The sequence below is a fragment of the Thermobia domestica genome, chromosome 11 (genome assembly GCF_964235325.1).
Source record: "Thermobia domestica chromosome 11, izTheDome1.hap1.1, whole genome shotgun sequence".
Taxonomy (NCBI): domain Eukaryota; kingdom Metazoa; phylum Arthropoda; class Insecta; order Zygentoma; family Lepismatidae; genus Thermobia; species Thermobia domestica.
Genome location: NC_137464.1, coordinates 212,029,517 through 212,054,138, shown reverse-complemented (window position 1 = coordinate 212,054,138; position 24,622 = coordinate 212,029,517). Strand labels below are relative to the sequence as shown.

Sequence of the window (24,622 nt, the reverse complement as noted above, 5' to 3'; positions counted from 1 at the left end):
TTAATTATTGCAAACGGAAGATTAAATGCTTATTAGGTACAAAATTTTATTTAGAGTTTCTTGTATGTAGAATTTATTGTTTTTGATAAAAAAAAATGTAAGTTGATTTTATTTAGATACAATTATTATTATTATTATTATTATTATTATTATTATTATTATTATTATTATTATTATTATTATTATTATTATTATTAATAATAATAATAGTTTTAAAAATCGATCCTTCCTTAATTTGTAACCTTGATTACCGGCTAAAGGTATGTTAATATGCCTAAGGTATCAGGATACAATTTTGTTTTGATAGGGAAAGAAACAAAATTGTATTCTACATATAAGGGGGAACAGCAGTTTACTTAATTCTATTTGTAATTAATTTCCTTTAAATTCCGAAGTGCTGGTGTTTCTATTTATTATTGTGTTTTGTATGTTAAGCATTATACTGGCTTTTCTTCCTTTATTTCTGAATTGTATGATACATCCAATCTTTGATGTGGGATAACAAAGGTAACACACACACTCCTTTGTATATTCGCTTGAAAGAGGTGGTAGAATTATGTTGGCATATGTAATACTCTTGATATTTAGGTTATCTTGTTCTGAGAAGTTTTCTGAGACAATATTTGCTTTAATTGTGTTTTTTAGACGCTTAAAATTTTTAAAAAAATAAAACAATATTTCAAAAAAGTTTCTTTTTTTTAAAAAAAATAACAAACAACAAAAATAAATAGTACTAAAAGTTAAAAAAACAGTTCTGGTCTCAAGCAAATTACTTTTTTAAATATGGATTATGCATGACTAAGAACAAAAGCATTAATTAAACGGGGTAATAAAACACGAAAACGGGGTAATAAAACAATAGAAACACATTTATTCAGTAAGAGCATTTCTTTCAATTTTCAAAAAAAAAAAAAAAAAAAAAAGAAAAAGAAAAAGAAAACGAAAGAAAGGAAAATATAAATGAATAAAGTTTTGGGATTGGTAGCGATCTAGTTCAAATACTTAGAAGAAAGTTCTCTGAAACAAAATGAAATGAAACGGAATTTATAGTTTTACGTTCCACGGGAGTAAATTAGTATGAAAGAATTATTGGAATGGAAGTGTGCGAGGAGACCGGAGAACCGCAAGAAAACTCACGTACACGATATTTCGTACCACAACCTCAGATGGTCTGGTATAGAACCAGGGTCTTGTTTTATCATATATGAATGTTCTACCACTTGACACTTGCTTCCTTCAAACAACGTACACTATCTTTGAAATATAGCTTATTTCAGCGTGGGCGCACATCCAAAAATTTTTGTCGGGAGGGGTTGAAGGTTTATGGGAGGGTAAAATACTACAAGCCATTACGTCTATATAGCATTGAATGGGTATTATCCTGCACCCGAAAAGACGATACGTAATTGTAAAATACTTTCACCTATATCTTCAGAAAAAATGATAGAACTAGACTGTTTTTGTAAGAGAAAGAATACAGATGAAATGTAAGATCAAATGTTCAAGTTATATCAATCGTTTCCCTGATAAACAAGTATCATTTTATTGGAGAAAGTGTACAAATGTATGTTGAGTTAGGAAATTTTGGAGGGTTCGGGCCCAGTAAACTCTTCCGTGGGTACGTCCTTATCTCAGCGTAATGTAGATGAATGAAATAGACGTAGTAGTTGATGGGCGGTCAAAATATATTTTATTTTGCACTGTTTTCTCAAAACATCTCACTTTGATTTTATTTTGCTTAGAATTACTGAGAATATCGCAGTTGGATTTTATATTACCCAGAATATCTTAATCTGATTTTATATTGATTTTTGAGTATTGTACTTGATCTATACGAAGACGTGAGGCATTCTTTTAAACATCTTCTACGCGGTGGAATATCATGAAACGAGCAACAATCACCAAGTAGGAGGGTATACGTATATAGCGACAATTACTAAGTAGGGGTCTACATGGAATGAGATATTCAATGACACGAAGGTCATTTTTAATATTTTTATCTGCATCAACAAGAATTCCGAAAGAAAAAAACTGAATTAGTCTTTCTGAAATTCATCGAAAGCGTAACTTTATGAATGTATTCAACAACTTTTGGTGGTGTCTGTACAATAGGGTGACGCCAATGACGAGGAATCTATAATCGTATTATTGGGTCTTATGACTGAAAATTAGAAAGTAGTCATAATCAAGTTACAATATCTATCAATAACCTTTATTGATCGGATAGAAGAATGCAATGGGCTAATGGGAAATAAATGTCAGACCACCCGCATTGCGGTCACCATCAGATATTGTGTTAAACATTGATTCAACCATCAAGGTGTGAGAGCTTTGTTCTTTTAAAAATGTTATATAATAAGAATAATATAGTAGAATTTGTATGGCATGGCGTAGGCCGTATTTCTGAAACATTACTAAGCAGCGTGTTCAAAGGTTTCCTGTGAGAGACAAAATAATGACCTTCACATGAATTGGAAAAATAACAATGCTAAAAATGCCTCAGTGTGAATAGGAAGTAAATCTTTGTCAATTAATTGAGGGAGGGAATACACAGTTACACTTGTGACGTATAAATTCTTTTTCGTCAACACAATAAATGAATTCTAATATTAAGTTTCCCAGTAGCGGAAATAAATTTGTCCTTCATTGATAAAAGTAAATTGTTATTACTGTATAAGCAGAGCTCTCTCGGAGTTCCGTAGTTAGCGTACACGCCTTTGGCACAAGAGACCCAAATTTGATTTCCGGTGGAAGTCCACGTTAGGGTACAGTTATGTCGAAAATTTTAAAGTTCACTTTTTATAGAATAGCGGGTTTATGCTGACTTTAGCATTGAAATTTCCTCACTCAGAGGCAAACTAGAGTTGGCAGCAAAAACGTTGGAAGAATTCACTGCAGCTCAGGCATCAATAGAATATTTGCAGCAAAGAGAACGCATCCAACCCTGTTTTAAACGTCACTGAGTAAGCAGACATGCTATGTTTATATGTGTGTGTGTTTGAGAAAGAGATAATACAATCAGCGCGCTGTCCATTTGATTGTTCACTGCAACAAGCAAAAGTTTTTTTTTTTTAATTTTTTAAGTAAAGGATATGTGAAGCTGGGTTCAGAATGTAGTATCACCAGGTTCCATTGAAAACAATGTTTATTTTGTTTTTCCGTTCCGTTGAAGGAGGAAAAGGGAAGGATGAAATAGAAAAATTTCGGTATAATCGTCACCTTAAGCTGTAAGTCCACCTTTTATATAGACTCGCTGCTGAAAGGACGCTAAATTAAAATCAAACCACCGGATTCCACGTTAATCAGTAGGTCCCGTCTAATATAGCTTTGCTGCTGAAAGGGAGGTTAAACTCAAAATCAACTCAACTCAAATCAAACCAAACTTTATAAGAAGCACACACTGAAGTGTGCTTTCTTAAGAAAACTTTGGCAAATTCCAAAGTTTAAATTTGATGTTTCGTAACCCGGGAATCAAAGTCTTGAACAAGAAAACATTTCATATACATAGTAAGCAAATTAAGCTCTACCTCCATGCTTTAACTCTTCTTTGTTCTCAACATTTCTGTCATTTTTCATAATATTGTGCTGAAAATTGAGGGACAAATCATATCAACATCGGAAGTCCGCAATTGATGACCTGCAAAAGTGCCGGGACAGAAGCAGAAACATTTTGTTCCTAATGAGGTGAAGATTCGGATTCGCCATATAGGGCAGGAGGTCTCGTCAAAAGGAAAAAATCTGATCAATATTATCACCAACTTGTATGGCACTTGTATCTACAGAAAAGAATGAGACAATTTCAAGATATGAGTGACTTCAGTCGGATGGTTTTGAAACAACTATCGTCTTGGGGAAATCATTGAAGTGTGTATCTATCTCTTTGGATCAAAGTTCCAGACCAGAAAATTAATCATAATTATCTGTTGCATTAAGGTAAAACAATTTGTTTTGGTTTTCATCTACATACAAAGTTTTAGATTGTAACTACAAGCAAGCAAAAATTGATATCGAATAGGTGGAAGTCAGGGGCGTCATTTAGGGGGTACAGGAAGGGCAATTGCCCCCTAAGAGTTTGAGAAATACATATACTTTAATAGATTGTCTATTAATATACAGAACGTGAAAGTCTTGTGTCGGTGGTGCTCTTGCTCCCCCTCAAGCGAAGTCTGAAATGACGCTCCTGATGAAAGTGTTTTCCCATTTCCACGCGAACTCTGCCCCCATGTTTTGAAATATAGAAAAAAAATGTTAAACTTATTCTCCATCTCTTTGAAAGTAATGCACTAGTGGAAAGAATCTTCTCACACACGGAGAAGCTAGAAAACACAATTTGACATTTAAACATTCGAGAGTCTCAGCATTGAGAACTTGTCTGAAAAACTTTACGACATCCTCATGAGATAAAATAAATTCGTCTCAGAAGTATTCGTGGTTCAAGTTATGTTCCAGAGGAGGCAACTCAAAGCACGTCACAATCTGCTACCCAGTAGTTGTAATAAAACCTATAAGCAATACTGAATGCAGAGCAGTTAGCAACGATGGTAAAGGTATTTAAATACTAAAATCTTATAACTAATCATACTGGCCCATGTAAAAATGATTTACAATAATATACAATTTAATGAGAAAAAGTGTGAACGTTAAGCAGGATAAACCCGTTCTTGCCCGATTTTTCTTACTTCCGATTTTTTTGTTGGAAAATTTGTGTTTTTCTGAACGAGTGGCTTTTATTTGTACGATTAATATTAAATTCTGCAACGTTTCGTAATTAATTCACCTGTATGGCCTGTTCCAATATTGGAATACCAGGGACGAACGGAACCAGTAAGATTTTCCCCTAAAATCTGACATTAATGACACAAATTTAAATACCAGAAACTGGCAATTATAAAAACCGCCCCGTTTTGGATCACGAAAAATATCACCACCTTAGACATAAAGTTTATACATACGCTTAAGTACATGAAAAAAAAATTAACACTTTTTGGTTACATTATAAGAATTACAGGGTGTTTCAAAATGACTATCGGGGTTTTAAGGCTTCGTACTATGAATTATAATTAACTTACAATTATGAATAATACACTAAATGAAAGAGTAATTCAAATACTTTTGTACGCATGTATACACATGCACTGTTTCCTTTGTCTGCCGTTAGAAAGCGCTAGTAACAAGATGGCGAGTATTGAGCAGAAAGCGTTTTGTGTTTTACATTTTGTAAAGATTGAATCTGTAGTTACAGTGCAACCGTCTGTGTGGAAAATTTTAAGGAGACGCCTACAATTACATCCTTATCGTTTGCAGTTGCTACAAGCTCTAAAGCCTACAGACTACGGTTTACGTACCAACTTTGTAAATAAAATGTTTCTACATGACGATGAAGATTTTCTGGATTGTGTCGTGTTCAGTGATGAATTGACATTTCATCTAAGGGGTAATGTGAACACTCATAATATTCGTATCTGGAGGTCAGGAAATCTCCACGAGATGGTACAGTTGCAACGAGATCCCCCTAAATTAAATGTGCTTTATGCCATATTCTAACGGAAAGAAAGTTCATGAACCTTTGTCCTCTATCGACTCGATGTGTGCCGTGCGACGAATGGTGATCACATTGATCATTTCATGTATTATTTATAATTGTACGTTAAACGTAATAAATACTACAAAGACTTAAAATCCCGATATTCATTTTGAAACACCCTGTATTTATAATATCTGGCTATGAAGCTCTGAATAAATCTTTAAGTTTAACGTCCCACGGTTATGCCGGTTAGGCTAAAGGAAACGGTGATAATGAGAAATAAGTGAAATGGTGGAATGAATATAGTGGGAGGAAACGGGAGAACCCCGAGAAAACTCTCGAGCACGGTGTTTGTCCACCACAAAGTCCACACGGCGCGAGCTGGGATCGAACCAGGGACCCCAAGCACCGGAGGTGAACGCTCTACCACTGAGCCACCGTGTCCCCCTAAGCTTCAGATAGAGATCTTAAAGATGAAAGATATCCAAACCGACAAAAGTGAACCTGATTCCTTTGTGCACTGAATGCGTCATACTTCTGTTCGTTTCGATGATTGTGTTTGTTTTCGGACATTTATTCACTAAAATATTACGTTTATAATATGAAGATATGTTTGCTTTCTTTTAGAAAATCAAGCTGTATTTTTCACCAACTTAGTAGTTTTCTTTTTTTTCATTTTACTGATTACTTCTTTCAATCTATTTAAGTGACTCGTTCTTCGTGAAAATGAAATTTTGTTATAGCTTACATAAAATTTTAATATTTAATAATTAATTTTAAATTAATTAAAATATTAAGTTCACATATAAGACAAATTCATTTTGAAAATGTAAGAGACATTTGACTAAGCTCAAAGGAGAAATAAGTAACGCACAGAAATCACATGACATCATTAACAATCCAATTCATTTCAATTAAAACAGAAAACTAACTCCCCAGATAAATTAATGAGCCCCCCGAAAAAATAAGACATCGTAAGTACTGAAGACCATTACGCAAATCTGACAAAGCTGTAATGTGGAAAATATGAATAACTTTAAAACATGTTTACTTTACACTTATAACCTCATAAGATTACATTTTGACACGATCACAATGTTAACACAAAAGATCACTAAACAAGAAATGAAAGAACTTCGATTTTGAGTGAAAAATTACGAAACATTATTCGTGAAATTTATTGTCTATATGCGCTGTTGTGTTTGTGGTTAGTGGTCACGGAGCGCATGATGGCCATCTGTTTTCTGCACAGATAGGAATGGAGCGCTCCACGACGCAACAGCGTGCTGTCAGAATGAAAACTTACTACAGATGTGGTGTATGTTTGCAGACACTGTTTGCAAACTCTATTTCTAATACAAACCTTTTCAAATAACTCTATTCTTCTTTCCATTTGTCAATTAGAAATTACGTCGCACTTGTTAGCAGGTCGTAGTTTGCCCATCAGTGTTTTACGGAACGCAACCAACCTCTGAACTTGGAGTTCAATTTCCATTGTTTTCTGTGCGTTTTCATTACTTTGAAACAGCAGCGCCATTTCACGTTTTGCTTGGACGTAAGGCGGGAAGCAAGACTCCGTCGATGTAAGTGGAGCTGTACAGTTTCATTCAAGGATGTTATAAAATAGAGAATCTGCCCATACAACAAAATCGTGAAGCCATACGTCACAGCTTCGCCACACCTACTCTGCCCACCTTGCGCCACTAAGATCGCAATCTTTCGAGCCAACAATCATGGCGGAAACGAGAGTAGTCAATGAGCCGAGAGGGCCGGCTCAGACGATGCTCGGTTGTTTTTTGGCTTCATTGAGTTCATACGATGAAGATACGTATGGGCAGATCCTCTGTTTTGTAACATCCTTGGTTTCATTAGTATATTACTATTACTAACACCTATTTCATTTTACCTCGCACTTCTACACCTAATCGGCTAGCTATCAGTAATGCTGTATTATTGTACCTCTGAACGGGAGCTTTGCGAACTATGTGATGTTGAAAATCTAAATTGTTCTTCATGAGAAGGCAATCAGGTAAAACAAAACAACGCTGGATTGAGAGATTGTCAAATACACCGTAGTACACATCCCCAAATCCTCGTCGCTTCCGCTAATTATAAGAAACACATATCAAAAATTGTTTTGAATTAAAAGAACTTCATTACAGAGGAGTTCGCAGCGCAAAAGTCGCTAGATTTGTTAGTAAGTCGCTAAATTGTTATTTAAATTTCACATAAAAAGTCACCAATTGAAAAAAAAAATATTTTTTTGGTCGCTATCTTAGAAGTCGAATTCATATATTTAGTGACTTACCCCCTTAATTGGCAACACTGCATTATCAGAATGTGCAAAGAAAAAATCTGCCCAAGATCGTATACCTACAATATTTGAAGAGGGAAAAAGCAATTGACATTTTGATTAACATCAGTAAGTACTGGTGTGAATTACAAGGCGAAGATGTCTTTTTGTTTGCTATATGGTACATAAATAGCACTATAAACTGAAAGGCGATCAATATATATGTCGGAAAAAAGATTAAATCGAATATCGAGTGACGTCAATACTGAAATTACTCTAAGACTAGTCTTGTTCAAAAAATCTTGATCAATCATTTCTTTTTGAAAGGACTAGCTTTACAGCTGTATGCATCATCATAGGCAGGCCCGTAGCCAGCCCAAAAATTTAGGGGGGGGCCGGTAGAAGTTAGGGGGCCCGACCCAATCATATTATACTTCATCACCATATTATAGTTCATTTGCAAGCCTACCGTGAAATTTTATGGGGGCCATCCAAAATTTAGGGGGGCCCGGCCCCCTCTTGCCCCCCGTGGATACGGCCTGATCATAGGTATTCTGTCATTATTGGCAGGTCACTTGTCCCAACTGAGAAGCTTCAATGCTCCATGCTCTTCCACTAACCTCCTCGTTTTCACGTACTTTTTTTTCTGTTTTGATATCATCCATCCATTGTAGTCTTCTTCTATCCCCCCTCCCTTTCCTGCCACCATACCCTCTAGCCCGTTCCTTATGATACAAATCCTTCTTAGTCAATGTTCCAACCAATTTCTATTCCGCTTCTTAATAATGTCTAAAATTGTCCCTTTCTTCACCACCACTTCTAACATTCTCTCATTTGTTTTCCGCTCAACCAAGCGAATTCTCTCATTCTTCTCCACACCCAAAGTTCAAAAGCCCCCAGTCGTTTCTCATCATTTTTGAATAATATCCATGTTTCTGATCCATACAGCACAATACTCCACACGAAGCTTTTTTAAGTCCTTTTCTCAACTCTTTATTCAAGGTCCCACAAAATAGTCTTTTATTTCTCCTAAACGCTTCTCTCGTCATTTCTATCCTTGCTTTTATTTCACGTTCCCATTTCATATCATCACTAATAATACTACGAAGGTATCGAGAACTAGTCATTGTTCTATTTTCTCCCTCTTACTTCTATATTTGGCACAGACCCCTTTGTTCCAATCACCATGGCTTTTGTCTTTCTAATATTTATTTCATCCCATATTTTGCACAGCCTTAGTTGTATGCAGAGCAACGTATTGAGTAGTATTTTGTGTTAAAATATAATAAAGAATGTAATATCTAAAGATAATTGGCAATCCTTTGATTTTGTTTTCACTATGGGTAAGAGCACAGAATTTGTTAAGAATAGAGATGAGTGGCCAAACTCTATGAACTATACCGACAAACTGAAAGAGGTGATTTCTCACATCAAAAGAAGACAAAAATTTTGTATGGACATATGGTGAAAAGTGCATAATTTCAGAGCTAAGGGTATCCAAAACGTGTAAAAGCAAATTTTCAATATGCATTATTTCAAATTCGAGAAACTATGGAGTAGGGTTCATATCAGTGTAAAGGAAGTCACATACGCCATCCAAAAATGTATATTTCAGCAACGTACATCAGGTAGGTAAGGGATTCCGTACAGGGTATAATCCTCAGACATGCTCCAAACAGAATTCTCAGATATGGTCTGACTTCAATGTGAGTTCAAACTATAGGTAAAAGGTAAACCTTGAGCCAAAAGTAGACACGATAGGAATTCGGAAGTGTTGGGGACCGCATGCAACACGGTTCTTTGTGTTCAGAATAACGTGTACTGCAATATATTTTGTCACGGTATATTTCAAATTTTTCTCACATATAAGCGTGAAACAAAATATCACAGCACACGTTATTCCGAACACAGTAAACCCTGGTGCTTGCAGTCTTTAACACTGCCGACTTCCCGCTGAAGTATTCTGTGTCCATTGTTGTCAAAATCCTACGTCGAAATCATAGTACGAGAATTCTGTTGGGAGCATGTCTGGGAAGTATGCCCTGTACAGAATCCATTGCGCACACGTTGCAACATTGCAGAAATACGTAGATCTATTTTTGGATGGCGTATGTGTAACTTTGTTTACACTGGTATGGACCACTCCACGGTTTCTCGAATTCAAAATAATACGTGTTGACATTTTACTTTTCAAACAATTTTATCAACTCTAGTTCTGAAACTATGCACTTTAATCCCCAAAGGTCCATATTAACTTTCTGTCTTATTTTGATGTAAGAAATCACCTCTTACAGTTTTTCTGTAGTCCATTAACACCCTATATATATGTACAGGGTGTCCCACATAAAACCAGTATGCCTCGCGGACCGGTTAATCATCTCCAGTTTAAATTGCTTGTGGGATGACAACACTGTTTCGAATGTTGGCTACACTGCATTTTATCGGAAAGTTGAGTGCAGCCGGGTGTGTTCGTGCATCAGTTGTGAGAAGCTCGTATTGTTGAGTTGTTGCAATGTGTTGTGTTGAATCAGTGCTTGTGGTAATAAGGAACATTTGTGACCGAAATGGGACAGTTTGCATTAGAAATGGGGCATACTGAAAAGCAAAATATATGTTGACAATCCTCACACAATAGACAATCTTAAACGGAACATTACTAGAGAAATTAACATCATGCTTGCAGAATTACAGTATGTTGCTGGTAACGTCATCAAATGAGGTCAGCAATGCCTGGATGTCCATGGCCACCACCTCCATTATATCTTTTAAACAGGTAACTGTTTAGCTTTACTATTATCTATTCATTGTTAGTTCATTATTGCTGTTAAGGTGTTACTTGATTCTCATACGTGAGGTGTACCGATTTTATGTGGAACACCCTTTTGATTCTTCATTTAAAAGAAAAACCTGATTTGCTTAGCACACTCACGTGACACATATTTATGAACAGACCACTGATTCCCAAATTATAGACCATCAAAGTTGGGATTTGGACTTACAGCTAAATTTTTGTCAAAAATAACAAGTAGCAGTGCCACATGTACACCACGTGAAGAAGTTTGGTCTGTATTGAGGGTGATATTTTCTAAATTAATATTTTAACCACAAGTGGTAATATTTCTATACAACTTCCGGTTTTAGTAGAGATATTAGAACGGAGATTAGATGCACTCTTGGGGCGCTTAATCGATTGCAGAATACTACTTCTCTCTAGCCATTACTGTTTTCACTCTTTAGCGTTCACCGTTAAAACTGGAAGTGGTTGATTTTCAAGTACCTTCGGTTTTAATAGAGAGATTAGAGTAGAAATTGAATATATTCTTCGGACGCATAATTGATTGCAGAAAACTTCTCGCTATCTATTACGGTTTTTATTCCAACGTTAATGATCAACGTTAAAAGAAGTGGTTTGTTTCTATCAGATTTGGCTTGAATAGGGATTAAAGAAAAGATTATACATATTCTCGCAAAGGAACATTCCGATTTGGTGAATTCAATTGCTGTAAATGATTGCTAGCACTGGATTCATCACCAAAAGAAATAGAGAAAAACAAGGTGTTTAGTGGCAGACCGTATACAGGGTGGAAGATAAATGAGGGCAAAATGCCAAGATAGAGCGTAGAGAATTTTTAAAAAATGCCATGTTAATTTTTGAAACTAGAAGAGAGATTGAAAATTAAATGAAATCTTTAAGTTTTACTTCCCACGATTATGCTGGTTAGGCTAAAGGAGACGGTGATGATGAAAAATGAATGAAATGGTGGAATAAAGAAAGTGGGAGGAAACGGGAGAACCCTGAGAAAACTCACGATCACGGTGTTTGTCCACCACAAAGTCCACACGGCTCGAGCTGGAATCGAACCGGAGGTGAACGCTCTACCACTGAGCCACCGCGCCCCCGAAGAGGGATTGAGATCAAATGTTGGAAATGAGGAATGCATGTAGAGATCCACTGAATATTCGTAATGTGAATCATGGGCGACATATCAAAAGCCGCCATGTTGGACTTAGCGCAAGAAGAATGTACGGGAAAAGGCTTATGTGATATATGGCCCTTAACGCACACCGTCTATTAAAATCAATAATGGTCAACACAATTTGAGACCTCTGTAACAGAAGGCGTTCCACGCTCGTATATCAATACTGTCGTAAAGGTGACGTGAATGAGGACTAAAGACCCTGTAGTACGGTCTATGAACATGTATGTACGAGGGGTACAAAGATATAGAATCGAATCCTGGAACATCAAGAAGAATGTTTGCAACGTGTAACGGAATGAGAAGTAGTTCCACTGGATGAATGCTGGCGTGGTACCTTGCACAATAGGGCGTGTCATTTTTGCGGGTGAAATATACTTTTTGCAATTTTTCATGATGAGGGGTTTTAAAAGTATGTTTTTAGGTATGCGAAATTCAAATCCGTACTTAGTTTTGTGATTAAAGAAATTCTATCTAGGTAAATCAAGATTTGAATATAACACAAGAGCAGTTTTCGGAATTTCAAACTGAAATACTTTCGAAAATGCCATGCAATGCTATAAAATAAATTATTTTTCCGTATGAAACATTTTATTAATCATCAAACATATTAACAAAGCTAGAGATACAGTAAGAAAGAGTATATAACCAAGACTTTGAGGAAACAGTCAATAAATTTTCTGCATACATAGACGTACGTATTGAAATACTGTATCGGTATGTAGACTTTATACTACTGCATTGCAGTAACTAAGAACAGAAAGCATTATTTTGATTATGTACTATTATAATTCATAATTGTTTTAGTAAAAACATATAACATTCTCCATGTTTGAAGTGTGTAGCTTCTGTTACAAATCATGAGAAACACATTTTTCATTGATTTTAAAATACCTTACTCAACCACATTGGCAAACTACTAATTTTCATTATAATAAATTATTTCGTAACTGCTGCATCATACGGTTCATACACTTCTTATTTACTACTATAGTATTATTATATATATATATGCTACATTTGTGTTACATTTTGTGATAAAGCTGTCCTTGCTTTACTACAAATGTATTCAAGAAACAGCAACAAGTAAGCAATACTATTAACGCACAAGTTATACACAAAACAAGTTTCATATTTCCTGTTTTGATTCATTTTCGGACCCCTCACGTTTCTCATGCGTATAGACTTTTGCTGCTGCCTCTGTGACTTGTTTCATACACCTTTCTATAGATTGATCGTGATTTCGCCGATGAAAGTATCAATCGGAACGTCTACAAATTTCTTTACTACCACTGTTGAAAGTTTGCATGTCAAGGGAGGTTCATAAACACCTTTAGACCAGTCGATCATTTCTAGCACGAACGAGGCATTGGGGTCGATAGCAGGTGCTTTCCTCGAACGTACAGAGAGATTTCCTTGTACTGCCTCACTTCTCAAGTTAAGTATATTTTGAACTACAGCATCCACAACAATTTTCTTCTGCATATTAAGTCATTGCAGTCGAAACAAGATGTGGCGTGGCCCTTTTTCCCAGCAATGCTTGACTTTGATGTTGAACCAGCAGGGGAATAGACACTAACAATGTATTTCACTGTCCGTCTAAGATTTATGAGATATTTGACGTTAAGTTCATGTTTATAAACCCACAAACGACGCAGTCTATTTGCTGTAGTCAACCATCTTGAATGACTGACTGGACCAATTTCAAAAAGTGCCAGATCCCATGGAGGTTTCCAGTGAGAATGGCCTGTGTAATCTGATATCCGTATGCTTGATCTGTAGATAAATCTTTTACGATATTTTCACTCAGCGCAATAAGAAGCTCTCCAGTTGGGAGTTTTTGCTATGAAGGACCGATTTCAAGTCCAGTAACTGCGTCTAGCATACCTCCAATAGTACCTTTCCACTGATTGCTAGACAAAATTATGCCATCCAGTGTTGTGATTAAGTCTCATAAAGGTAACCCGCTGGTATGAAGAGCACACACTAACCATAGCTTACGACCGAGTTTGATTTCTACCCAATGCATAGTACGACCTTCCCAACCAGTGTTGATGTTAGTAGAATCACCTCCAATTGCTTGTAAGATTTTATCAATACCCTTCTAAAATCTTCAAGATTATCAGCAAAAATTTCAGCTTGCTTTTTATTGTCACAATCTTTCTGAGGAGTGAAATGATAAAGGTAGCGTCCACCTGGCTCGCTGTAAACATAATAGTGTTGTTCTCATATAATCACAGGAAACTGGTGATTTGAATTTTCTGCCAACAACATAACGTTCGTAATATCTTCACAGCCGTCAAAGAAGATGCAGTTGATTATACCTTGCTGACAGAACTAATCAAATACTTGTACCACGAATTTCATTATTTTTTCTTGTGCTCTCTTCACTTTATTGTTATCAATCACAAGCCTTTGGTCTTTGTCGGTCATCAAGCCAACATCCATAAGGGTGGCAGTAGATATGGCAGCTCTGACACGTAAGCCGACACCATACCAAATGCTCTGCATGACAACATAGCTTAGCATGGGGAAGTTAAGAGGGTAGCAATTCTTTGCCAGTTCCAATCAAATTACTCATCTGTATAAATGTATTACGTTTTCTTTTTGTCTTAGAAGTCATTGTAAAGGAACATCAAGAAAACACGATGTTAATATAAAAACTAGTTGTAAACGTTTACAAACTCAAATTTGCAGCTCTTAATCTTATACTCATTAAATAGGGGAGAGGTACCGAATATCGCACCCATTTTATTTTTCGTACGTAGCGAAGCAAAAATAGTTGAAAATGAAAACAGAACAAGGACAAGGCAAAGGATGGAGTGTTTTCCAACTCGCGTGATGCCTAGAATGGATTTCAATACATTACATACTTGTACATAACGTTTTAAACGAAGTCTACCTTTTTCCGAGTTGAAATCAAGTGTGCATAATATCGTACCCCGGTGCGATATTAAGAACACATTCTGTAAGGGCATAATGTGCAAGACTTTGTTGCCGAAAACAAGAACAAGAAGTTATAATGAGGAATGTAATTAAACAGAGGCCTCTTACATGTTAATATGCTACAACTATTAAGGCCTCTTACATGCTACAATAGAAAAAAAATGTTTGGTCTACATTTTAAAGCATACAACACATTCTTGTACGAATTATATAAAATGGAACATGGACATTGCAGAATAGCCTACATGTGTGCTACAAATTACAAATGAAACATCGAAATTGCATAGGCCTACAAACAAAGCTAGAAATATTCAATGAAATATGGAATGGATGCTTTGAAAAAAACATTAGAAAAGATGTAGTTAAAGAAGAGACGAAATAAAAAAACAATGCCACCAATACGGTTCAGTGTTCACGTCAAATTCAATGTGAAAGTGATTATTCTAATGTTCCAAACACAAATCACACACAAACTACTTGTAGTCCTCAGTACTCGTGCATAGCTCATGCCACCAAGAGCTACACTGAATACATCGGATCCATTTTTCGCCTCATTTGTCACGTGAAAATGTTCCGTTACAATAAGGACATTCTCAGTCTTCATTTTCACTGTCTTCATCAGTTGACACTAAATGAAAAGACATATCCAAATCTTCATCACTGGTTATGCCAGGGCTTCTCTCCCGTGTTCTTTTCTTCCCCTTCGTTAACGTTTGTTTATTCTCTGTACGAACGTGTGTCCTTCCCAATTCGCTTTGCTGCTTTCTTTTCATTTTGTTTGACTGTTCCTTTTTGAGATGCGCGTTGCAAATCTTCAGTGAGTTTATTTTTGTATGGTGAGCTTGTTAGGAGAGTAGCAGAACCACCTCGTCTTCCTCTAGACATACCAGAATTAGGCACATGATGAGGCACTGGACTTACACCCAATGGTAAGACGAGCGACATTGCACTGGAGGTGCATCCATTTGAAGAATGCGAAGACTGGTTGAACGTATCGGTGTTTCCTAAATAACTGCCTTCGAAAGTCGTTGAAGAGTGAGCAGCAGGTGACTCATGCAGGCCTAATGCTGTAGATGTCTTGGGGTCTTCTGTTGGTGATGTAGGCCTAAGTGTTCTCACGTGTGTGGAAGTCACAGTCCCTCCGTTTACTGCTTCCTTGCTGACTTCTTCGTTTGCTTCAGCAATATATTCATGTTCAGGAAATATATTGCGATCGCAGGGATACAGACCAGTCACTCGATATCCATTTGCAGTCTTTTTGTAAGCTTCTCCAAATAATGCTGCAACTTTGTAGTGGGTAACTGCTCTGTGTTTGTTATGTTTGAGCCATGTCTGTATTGCTTGCGCATAATATGTCTTCAGTGGTTGCATAAAAGCTCTGTCGAGAGATTGCAATTTATGTGTCGTGTGTGGTGGCAAAGAACAAATGCGAACACCATTCTCGCGTGCCAATTGAAGCAACCTAACATTGCGCGTATGTGAGTAATAGCCATCCAGAATAAGAATAATTGGATTATCTTTGGAGGGTCTGACATTCGTTAAGAACTGCTCCTGGAACCATTTAAGGAAACTATCAATTTGTATCCTGCCTGAGCTGTGGCAATGAGCGATGGTGCCATAAGGGTCACCATCCAGAAGTTCCGGCTTCATATTCTTTCTAGGACATACAATAAGGGGTGGTACAAAATACCCTGACGCACTAATGCATGAAACCACTATGACTAGGGAACCACGTTCCGCGGACGAAACTGAACCAACTTGCCTTTTCCCTTTAAGAGCAATCACCTTTGTTGTTTTGTGCTGGACGATGGTAAGGCCTGTTTCGTCAACGTTGTAAATTTTTGTTGGGTCATGATGCACAATGTCAACCAGTGGTTTGTATATATCAAAAAATGCATTAACCTTTTCTTTAGTGAACCCCTTAAGTCTAGCAAGACTTGTCGGTTGATGTTTTCGTAGAGTGAGCTTCGGATTGCGAGTCATAAAGCCACGAAACCATTTAGCACCAGCTGACTAATCGTTCTTCGGAAATGGATGCGGAATTGATTTCAGCGAGTTGAAAAGCTAAAAGTTTGATATCCTTGGCCGTTAAACCAAAAAACACAGATTCCATATCTACACAATACTTCACTAATTCACTTTGCAGATTGTACCCAAGAGTTGGTTTTCGCCCTAATCTAATGGAAACTAGCTTATCTATATCCTGTTCCGCACAACCCACACGGAACATGCCCTGTACAGCCTTATGTGACATCATTCCAAGGTGAAAAGTGCTATTCATAATATCGCACACGTGCGATATTTGGAACATATGCAGGGTGCGATATTCGGCACAAGTGGGCATGCTAACATGGCGCCTACTTCTACCAACACATTTGGTATCCACTTCGCAATATACACTTTACACTATAACTAGGTAGTTACACATACCATTTATGCACTAATTATATGATTATATCATACCTTTGACTGCAGAATATATCGTTGACGACAAACCTGCAAAATATTTTGGCCTTCACCAAAATTATAACAGCTCGTGCTTTTCTTCTACCTGCACACAGCGCGGCGAAACTCCGTCTACTGGAGTAGACACCTCAGCCGATTATAGTACACGTGTTAACACCAGAGTGAAGCACTCCCCAGCCGAAATCCAACGGGGTACGGAATTAAGAAGGGGGTGCGATAATCGGCACTTCTCCCCTAATAAATGTGAGAACTTTAGCACCCGTTTAAAATTTAAAGTGTATCTAATTTAATGATTGTAGAATATAAATTTCACATAATACTAAAACTGTAACTCAGCAATGTGCAAATAGATAAAACTAATCTTAACAAGCATGTATTTCTGCTCAATAAATTAAATACAAAGCTGACGCCATCTATGAACAACAAAATTAAGTTTGTAAAAATAAGATCGAAAATGACAAAACTTTGGACTGATATTTACCTATCAAAACAACATTATATCGAATTTGTAAATATATCCTTCGAAATACAATATTAGGTCTCAACTTTTTACCACCCCTCATTTTAGGATTTTGAAAATTGAAAAAATCGACACGCCCTACTTGCACAGACACCTGTCACATTCAGGGTTCTGATACGAGTATATTAATGACCACCTCCAACAAAAAATACGAGTTGTAACACTGGTGACTTTTCTCAAAACTAGTTACATACAATTGGCAGTTAAAACTCTGTTTACATTACGTCTATTCAGTGGAGCTCTACATGCATTCCTCATATCCATCATTTGACCTCAATCCTTCTACTTGTTTCAAAGTTAATATGGCATTTCTAGACATTTTCTACGCTCTACCTTCGCACTTTGCCCTCACTTATCTCCCACCCTGTATACGGTCTGTCACTAAACACCCTCTTTTTCTGTTTCTTTTGGTGGTGAATCCAGTGCTAGCAATCATTTTTAGCAATTGAATTCACCAAATCGGAATGGTCCCTTGTTAGAAGAGTAAATCGATTTTTAAAAAATTACTTCTCGCTATCTTTTATAGTTTTTGCTCTGTACATAAATAGTAAAACCGTAAGTTGTAACGGATTTCTACCACTTCCAGTTCTAATATAGAGTTAAGGATGGAGATGAAATGTTTCTTTCGACGCCTAATCGATCGCAAAAAAAACCGCTTTTCGCGATTTGTTATAATGATCAAAATAAAAATGGGACGTGGTTGATTTCTACCACTTCCGATATAAGTAAACGGATTAAAGTGGAGATGGAATATATTTTTGGAATGTTTACTTGATTACAGAAAACACCTTCTCGCTATCTATTAGTTTTTATTCTATGGTGATCAGCGTTAAAACTAGAAGTGGTTGATTTGAATAGGGGGTTAAATAAAGAGAAGATATTTTCTAATGCCTAAATCGATTTTTGTTTAAAGAAAACAGCTCCTCTCTTATCTATTGCCATTATTGCTCCATAGTGATCAACGTAGAAAACGACTCCTTTTAAAAAATAACAAAAAATGACTAATTGTTATTCATAAATAGAACTAGAAGAAAAAGCATGGACCAAACATGTATAGTATACTTATAACAAAGAGTTTGCTAAAATGAGTGAAGTATTTTTTTTTTCATTCGAGAATCTCACTTGTATCAGAGGTGTAATGAGGACTGAATGTACACTCATGTCCAAAATTATTGTCGCATATCTATAAATATGCTCTTGTAGGAATATAATTTGATAACGAACTCGCGCAGTATTTCTTATAATGTTAGTATGTGTATAATCGGCAAAGACATGTATGTGGCAAATTTCATGTCGAAAGAGCAGTAAATAAGAGCAATAAAACAAAAATAAAACCTTCCTGTCTATTTAGCAACATTTTATTTTACTCTTTCTAATTTTCGTATTTATAATTCTTTTCCTATGAAATTTACCATAAATATACATTTCCCGATTATACACATAATATCAGTATTAAAAGTACTTGCAAAATCATTATCTAATTATATTCTTACATGAAGACAGTTATAGATATGCGACAATAATTTTACCTACGTATTGAAAATTAATGTGCACACTTGTCAACATACAAATGTAAAATAACCATGTACTAATAGAAACAAGTTTCTTACTCCTATGATCTTCACTAAGAAAGACATACACGTTGAGGTTTCGAGTACCAAAGATATATGAATTGTAGGGTAAGAGTTTACTGTGGAATCCTAATCGCAGTAAAATGCGTTTAATGGTCTCTCACCGGAAATTGAATGAATCCGGGACCACATGTACCAAAGCCCACATTCTAGCCACTATTGGAACTAGAGGGGAGGACTACACACACGCATCTATCTATCTATCTATCTATCTATCTATCTATCTATCTATCTATCTATCTATCTATCTATCTATCTATCTATCTATCTATCTAGATAGATAGATAGATAGATAGATAGATAGATAGATAGATAGATAGATAGATAGATAGATAGATAGATAGATAGATAGATAGATAGATAGATATAATGCCTGCACCGTGCATCGAACCCGAGACGCTCTGTTGCCAGGCTGACACTTTACGACTACATCGCCGTAACTGTATTCATGTGTAAGACGTGCATGTGTGAAACTGGATTTTTTTTTTACCTGACGACTGTGTAATTTATTGGACAACATATGTACACATAAAACCAAAATGAAACGGAATATATCGAGAAAAAATGTAAAAAGCATTTCTCCAGATTTTTATTAATATTTTCTGATATATTAATTTTGTGAAAATGTCCCTCTGATTTCAATTGACATTGAATTTTAGTCGTTAAAGAAAGAAAAAAAAAAGAAAAGAGAGAGATTTTGGAATAAGGTCAAACAAGATTTTTTCAAGTAAATATTTGCCTTGAAGTCTATAAATGAAGAAAGAAAAGAAACGAAGCAATTCTCTAATGCAGAGTTTTTATTTGCCTAATGAATATTCCTTCGTCCATGATCAATAACTTGGCTACGACACGCAAGCCAATATTCTGCCAGCAGGAGATGGTAATCGTATCGTCATAATTTCCTGGACGTTGCTCTATACAGTCACTGAATTGTTCGGAAAATAAACTCAGAAATGTTTTATAAATAAAATATACTATTTCCATCTTGACAGTGTTTCTTTTCTTGCTTTTTTAGGAAAAGGGAAGTGCAATAAATGTCGACATATAAGAATTCTAAATTATATCAATAATCGATAAGATATACAGGGTAGTCACTTTAAGATCGGCCTATGATGTGGGCTGCATAATGCACTAGTTGTTTGAGCAGTGCGGTTAACAGCAGCAAAATGTGCTTATTGAACAGAACATGGTGCAGTGCACTTTCTAGCAGTTAGACAATGATTGTTTCTTTCTGATTCACGAGTACACGGGAGAAGAGTAATATTCAGGAACTCGAAAAGTGAAAAGGAAGTGACGAAAACGTCATTTGGCCATTATGTTTCTTTGTTAATGAGTACAAAAATAACAGATTTTCTCATCCACACAGAGAACAGGTGGAGGCACCCTATTCATTTTGCTCTCACGCTCACTATCACGTTTATACAAGTACACAAAAACGATGGTTACTTTCAACGAACTTAAAAAGTTTGTTACTGAATTCTCTATGTCTATGTATGTGTGTGTGCAGGCCCGAGTCCAAGGGGGGACTATAGCCCCCCCCCCTTGAAACTCACTTATACATTGGATAAAATGGGCTTCAATTCTACTTTACACTGAATAAAGCGGCAAACTATGGTTTAGCCCCTCCCTTGATCATATCCTGGATCCGCGGCTATGTGTATGTGTGTCTGTTATTTGCGATCGATAGAGCATCGAAAACTATCTGAAAGAAGTGATGGAATTTTTCGTGTCAGATATTGGCCAAAAAAGTGGCCGATTTCGGGAGATTTAATGAGCCATATCTCGGGGACCGTAAGTAATAGAGAGATTATCTTAGTGTTAATCAATACTTAAGAGGATGGTGAATATTTCGGTACCAAATAGTAACCGGTGACCACTGGTCAACTAGCCACCGTTCCCCAGATATTGAGCAAAAAGTTCAGATTTCGGGAGATTTAATGAGCCATATCTCGGGGACCGTAAGTAATAGAGAGATTATCTTAGTGTTAATCAATACTTAAGAGGATGGTGAATATTTCGGTACCAAATAGTAACCGGTGACCACTGGTCAACTAGCCACCGTTCCCCAGATATTGGCCAAAAAGTTCAGATTTCGGGAGATTTAAGGAGCCATATCTCGGGGACCGTAAGTAATAGAGAGATTATCATAGTGTTAATCAATACTTAAGAGGATGGTGAATATTTCGGTACCAAATAGTAACCGGTGACCACTGGTCAACTAGCCACCGTTCCCCAGATATTGGCCAAAAAGTTCAGATTTCGGGAGATTTAAGGAGCCATATCTCGGGAACCGTAAGTCATAGAGAGATTATATTGGTGTTGATCAACACCTAAGAGGATGGTGAATATTTTGGTAGCAAATAGTAACCGATGGCCACTGGTCAACTAGCCACCGTTCCCCAGATATTGGCCAAAAAGTTCAGATTTCGGGAGATTTAATGAGCCATATCTCGGGGACCGTAAGTAATAGAGAGATTATCTTAGTGTTAATCAATACTTAAGAGGATGGTGAATATTTCGGTACCAAATAGTAACCGGTGACCACTGGTCAACTAGCCACCGTTCCCCAGATATTGGCCAAAAAGTTCAGATTTCGGGAGATTTAAGGAGCCATATCTCGGGAACCGAAAGTAATAGAGAGGTTATATTAGTGTTAATCAATACCTACGAGGATGGTGAACATTTCGGTACCAAATAGTAACCAGTGGCCACTGGTCAACTGGCCACCGTTCCCCAGATATTGGCCAAAAAGTTCAGATTTCGGGAGATTTAATGAGCCATATCTCGGGAACCGAAAGTAATAGAGAGGTTATATTAGTGTTAATCAATACCTACGAGGATGGTGAACATTTCGGTACCAAATAGTAACCAGTGGCCACTGGTCAACTGGCCACCGTTCCCCAGATATTGGCCAAAAAAGTGGCCGATTTCGGGAGATTTAATGAGCCATATCTCGGGGACCGTAAGTAATAGAGAGATTATATTAGTGTTAATCAATACCTACGAGGATGGTGAACATTTCGGTACCAAATAGTAACCAGTGGCCACTGGTCAACTAGCCACCGTTCCCCAGATATTGGCCAAAAAAGTGGCCGATTTCGGGAGATTTAATGAGCCATATCTCGGGGACCGTAAGTAATAGAGAGATTATCTTAGTGTTAATCAATACTTAAGAGGATGGTGAATATTTCGGTACCAAATAGTAACCGGTGACCACTGGTCAACTAGCCACCGTTCCCCAGATATTGGCCAAAAAGTTCAGATTTCGGGAGATTTAAGGAGCCATATCTCGGGAACCGAAAGTAATAGAGAGGTTATATTAGTGTTAATCAATACCTACGAGGATGGTGAACATTTCGGTACCAAATAGTAACCAGTGGCCACTGGTCAACTGGCCACCGTTCCCCAGATATTGGCCAAAAAGTTCAGATTTCGGGAGATTTAAGGAGCCATATCTCGGGAACCGAAAGTAATAGAGAGGTTATATTAGTGTTAATCAATACCTACGAGGATGGTGAACATTTCGGTACCAAATAGTAACCGGTGACCACTGGTCAACTAGCCACCGTTCCCCAGATATTGGCCAAAAAGTTCAGATTTCGGGAGATTTAAGGAGCCATATCTCGGGAACCGAAAGTAATAGAGAGGTTATATTAGTGTTAATCAATACCTACGAGGATGGTGAACATTTCGGTACCAAATAGTAACCAGTGGCCACTGGTCAACTGGCCACCGTTCCCCAGATATTGGCCAAAAAGTTCAGATTTCGGGAGATTTAAGGAGCCATATCTCGGGAACCGAAAGTAATAGAGAGGTTATATTAGTGTTAATCAATACCTACGAGGATGGTGAACATTTCGGTACCAAATAGTAACCAGTGGCCACTGGTCAACTGGCCACCGTTCCCCAGATATTGGCCAAAAAAGTGGCCGATTTCGGGAGATTTAATGAGCCATATCTCGGGGACCGTAAGTAATAGAGAGATTATCTTAGTGTTAATCAATACTTAAGAGGATGGTGAATATTTCGGTACCAAATAGTAACCGGTGACCACTGGTCAACTAGCCACCGTTCCCCAGATATTGGCCAAAAAGTTCAGATTTCGGGAGATTTAAGGAGCCATATCTCGGGAACCGAAAGTAATAGAGAGGTTATATTAGTGTTAATCAATACCTACGAGGATGGTGAACATTTCGGTACCAAATAGTAACCAGTGGCCACTGGTCAACTGGCCACCGTTCCCCAGATATTGGCCAAAAAAGTGGCCGATTTCGGGAGATTTAATGAGCCATATCTCGGGGACCGTAAGTAATAGAGAGATTATCTTAGTGTTAATCAATACTTAAGAGGATGGTGAATATTTCGGTACCAAATAGTAACCGGTGACCACTGGTCAACTAGCCACCGTTCCCCAGATATTGGCCAAAAAGTTCAGATTTCGGGAGATTTAAGGAGCCATATCTCGGGAACCGAAAGTAATAGAGAGGTTATATTAGTGTTAATCAATACCTACGAGGATGGTGAACATTTCGGTACCAAATAGTAACCAGTGGCCACTGGTCAACTGGCCACCGTTCCCCAGATATTGGCCAAAAAGTTCAGATTTCGGGAGATTTAAGGAGCCATATCTCGGGAACCGAAAGTAATAGAGAGGTTATATTAGTGTTAATCAATACCTACGAGGATGGTGAACATTTCGGTACCAAATAGTAACCAGTGGCCACTGGTCAACTGGCCACCGTTCCCCAGATATTGGCCAAAAAAGTGGCCGATTTCGGGAGATTTAATGAGCCATATCTCGGGGACCGTAAGTAATAGAGAGATTATCTTAGTGTTAATCAATACTTAAGAGGATGGTGAATATTTCGGTACCAAATAGTAACCGGTGACCACTGGTCAACTAGCCACCGTTCCCCAGATATTGGCCAAAAAGTTCAGATTTCGGGAGATTTAAGGAGCCATATCTCGGGAACCGAAAGTAATAGAGAGGTTATATTAGTGTTAATCAATACCTACGAGGATGGTGAACATTTCGGTACCAAATAGTAACCAGTGGCCACTGGTCAACTGGCCACCGTTCCCCAGATATTGGCCAAAAAGTTCAGATTTCGGGAGATTTAAGGAGCCATATCTCGGGAACCGAAAGTAATAGAGAGGTTATATTAGTGTTAATCAATACCTACGAGGATGGTGAACATTTCGGTACCAAATAGTAACCAGTGGCCACTGGTCAACTGGCCACCGTTCCCCAGATATTGGCCAAAA

The 24,622-nt window shown here is 37.2% G+C and overlaps 2 protein-coding genes across 5 annotated transcripts in view; one reads left to right on the top strand and one right to left on the bottom strand.

The window, feature by feature from the left end:
• LOC145664706 (uncharacterized) overlaps window positions 1-24,622 on the top strand; it is a 118,625-nt gene that overhangs the window by 21,386 nt on the left and 72,617 nt on the right. Inside the window, exon 1 of one of the 3 annotated variants that reach the window (XM_081731573.1) lies at window positions 10,396-10,590. The exons of the other annotated variants lie outside the window; for them this stretch is intronic. The gene's annotated coding sequence lies outside the window, so the exon portion shown is untranslated. Of the gene's footprint in view, window positions 1-10,395; window positions 10,591-24,622 lie in introns of those variants that run through there. 3 annotated transcript variants of the gene reach the window in all.
• LOC145664705 (uncharacterized) overlaps window positions 1-24,622 on the bottom strand; it is a 121,780-nt gene that overhangs the window by 82,176 nt on the left and 14,982 nt on the right. The window lies entirely within an intron of this gene.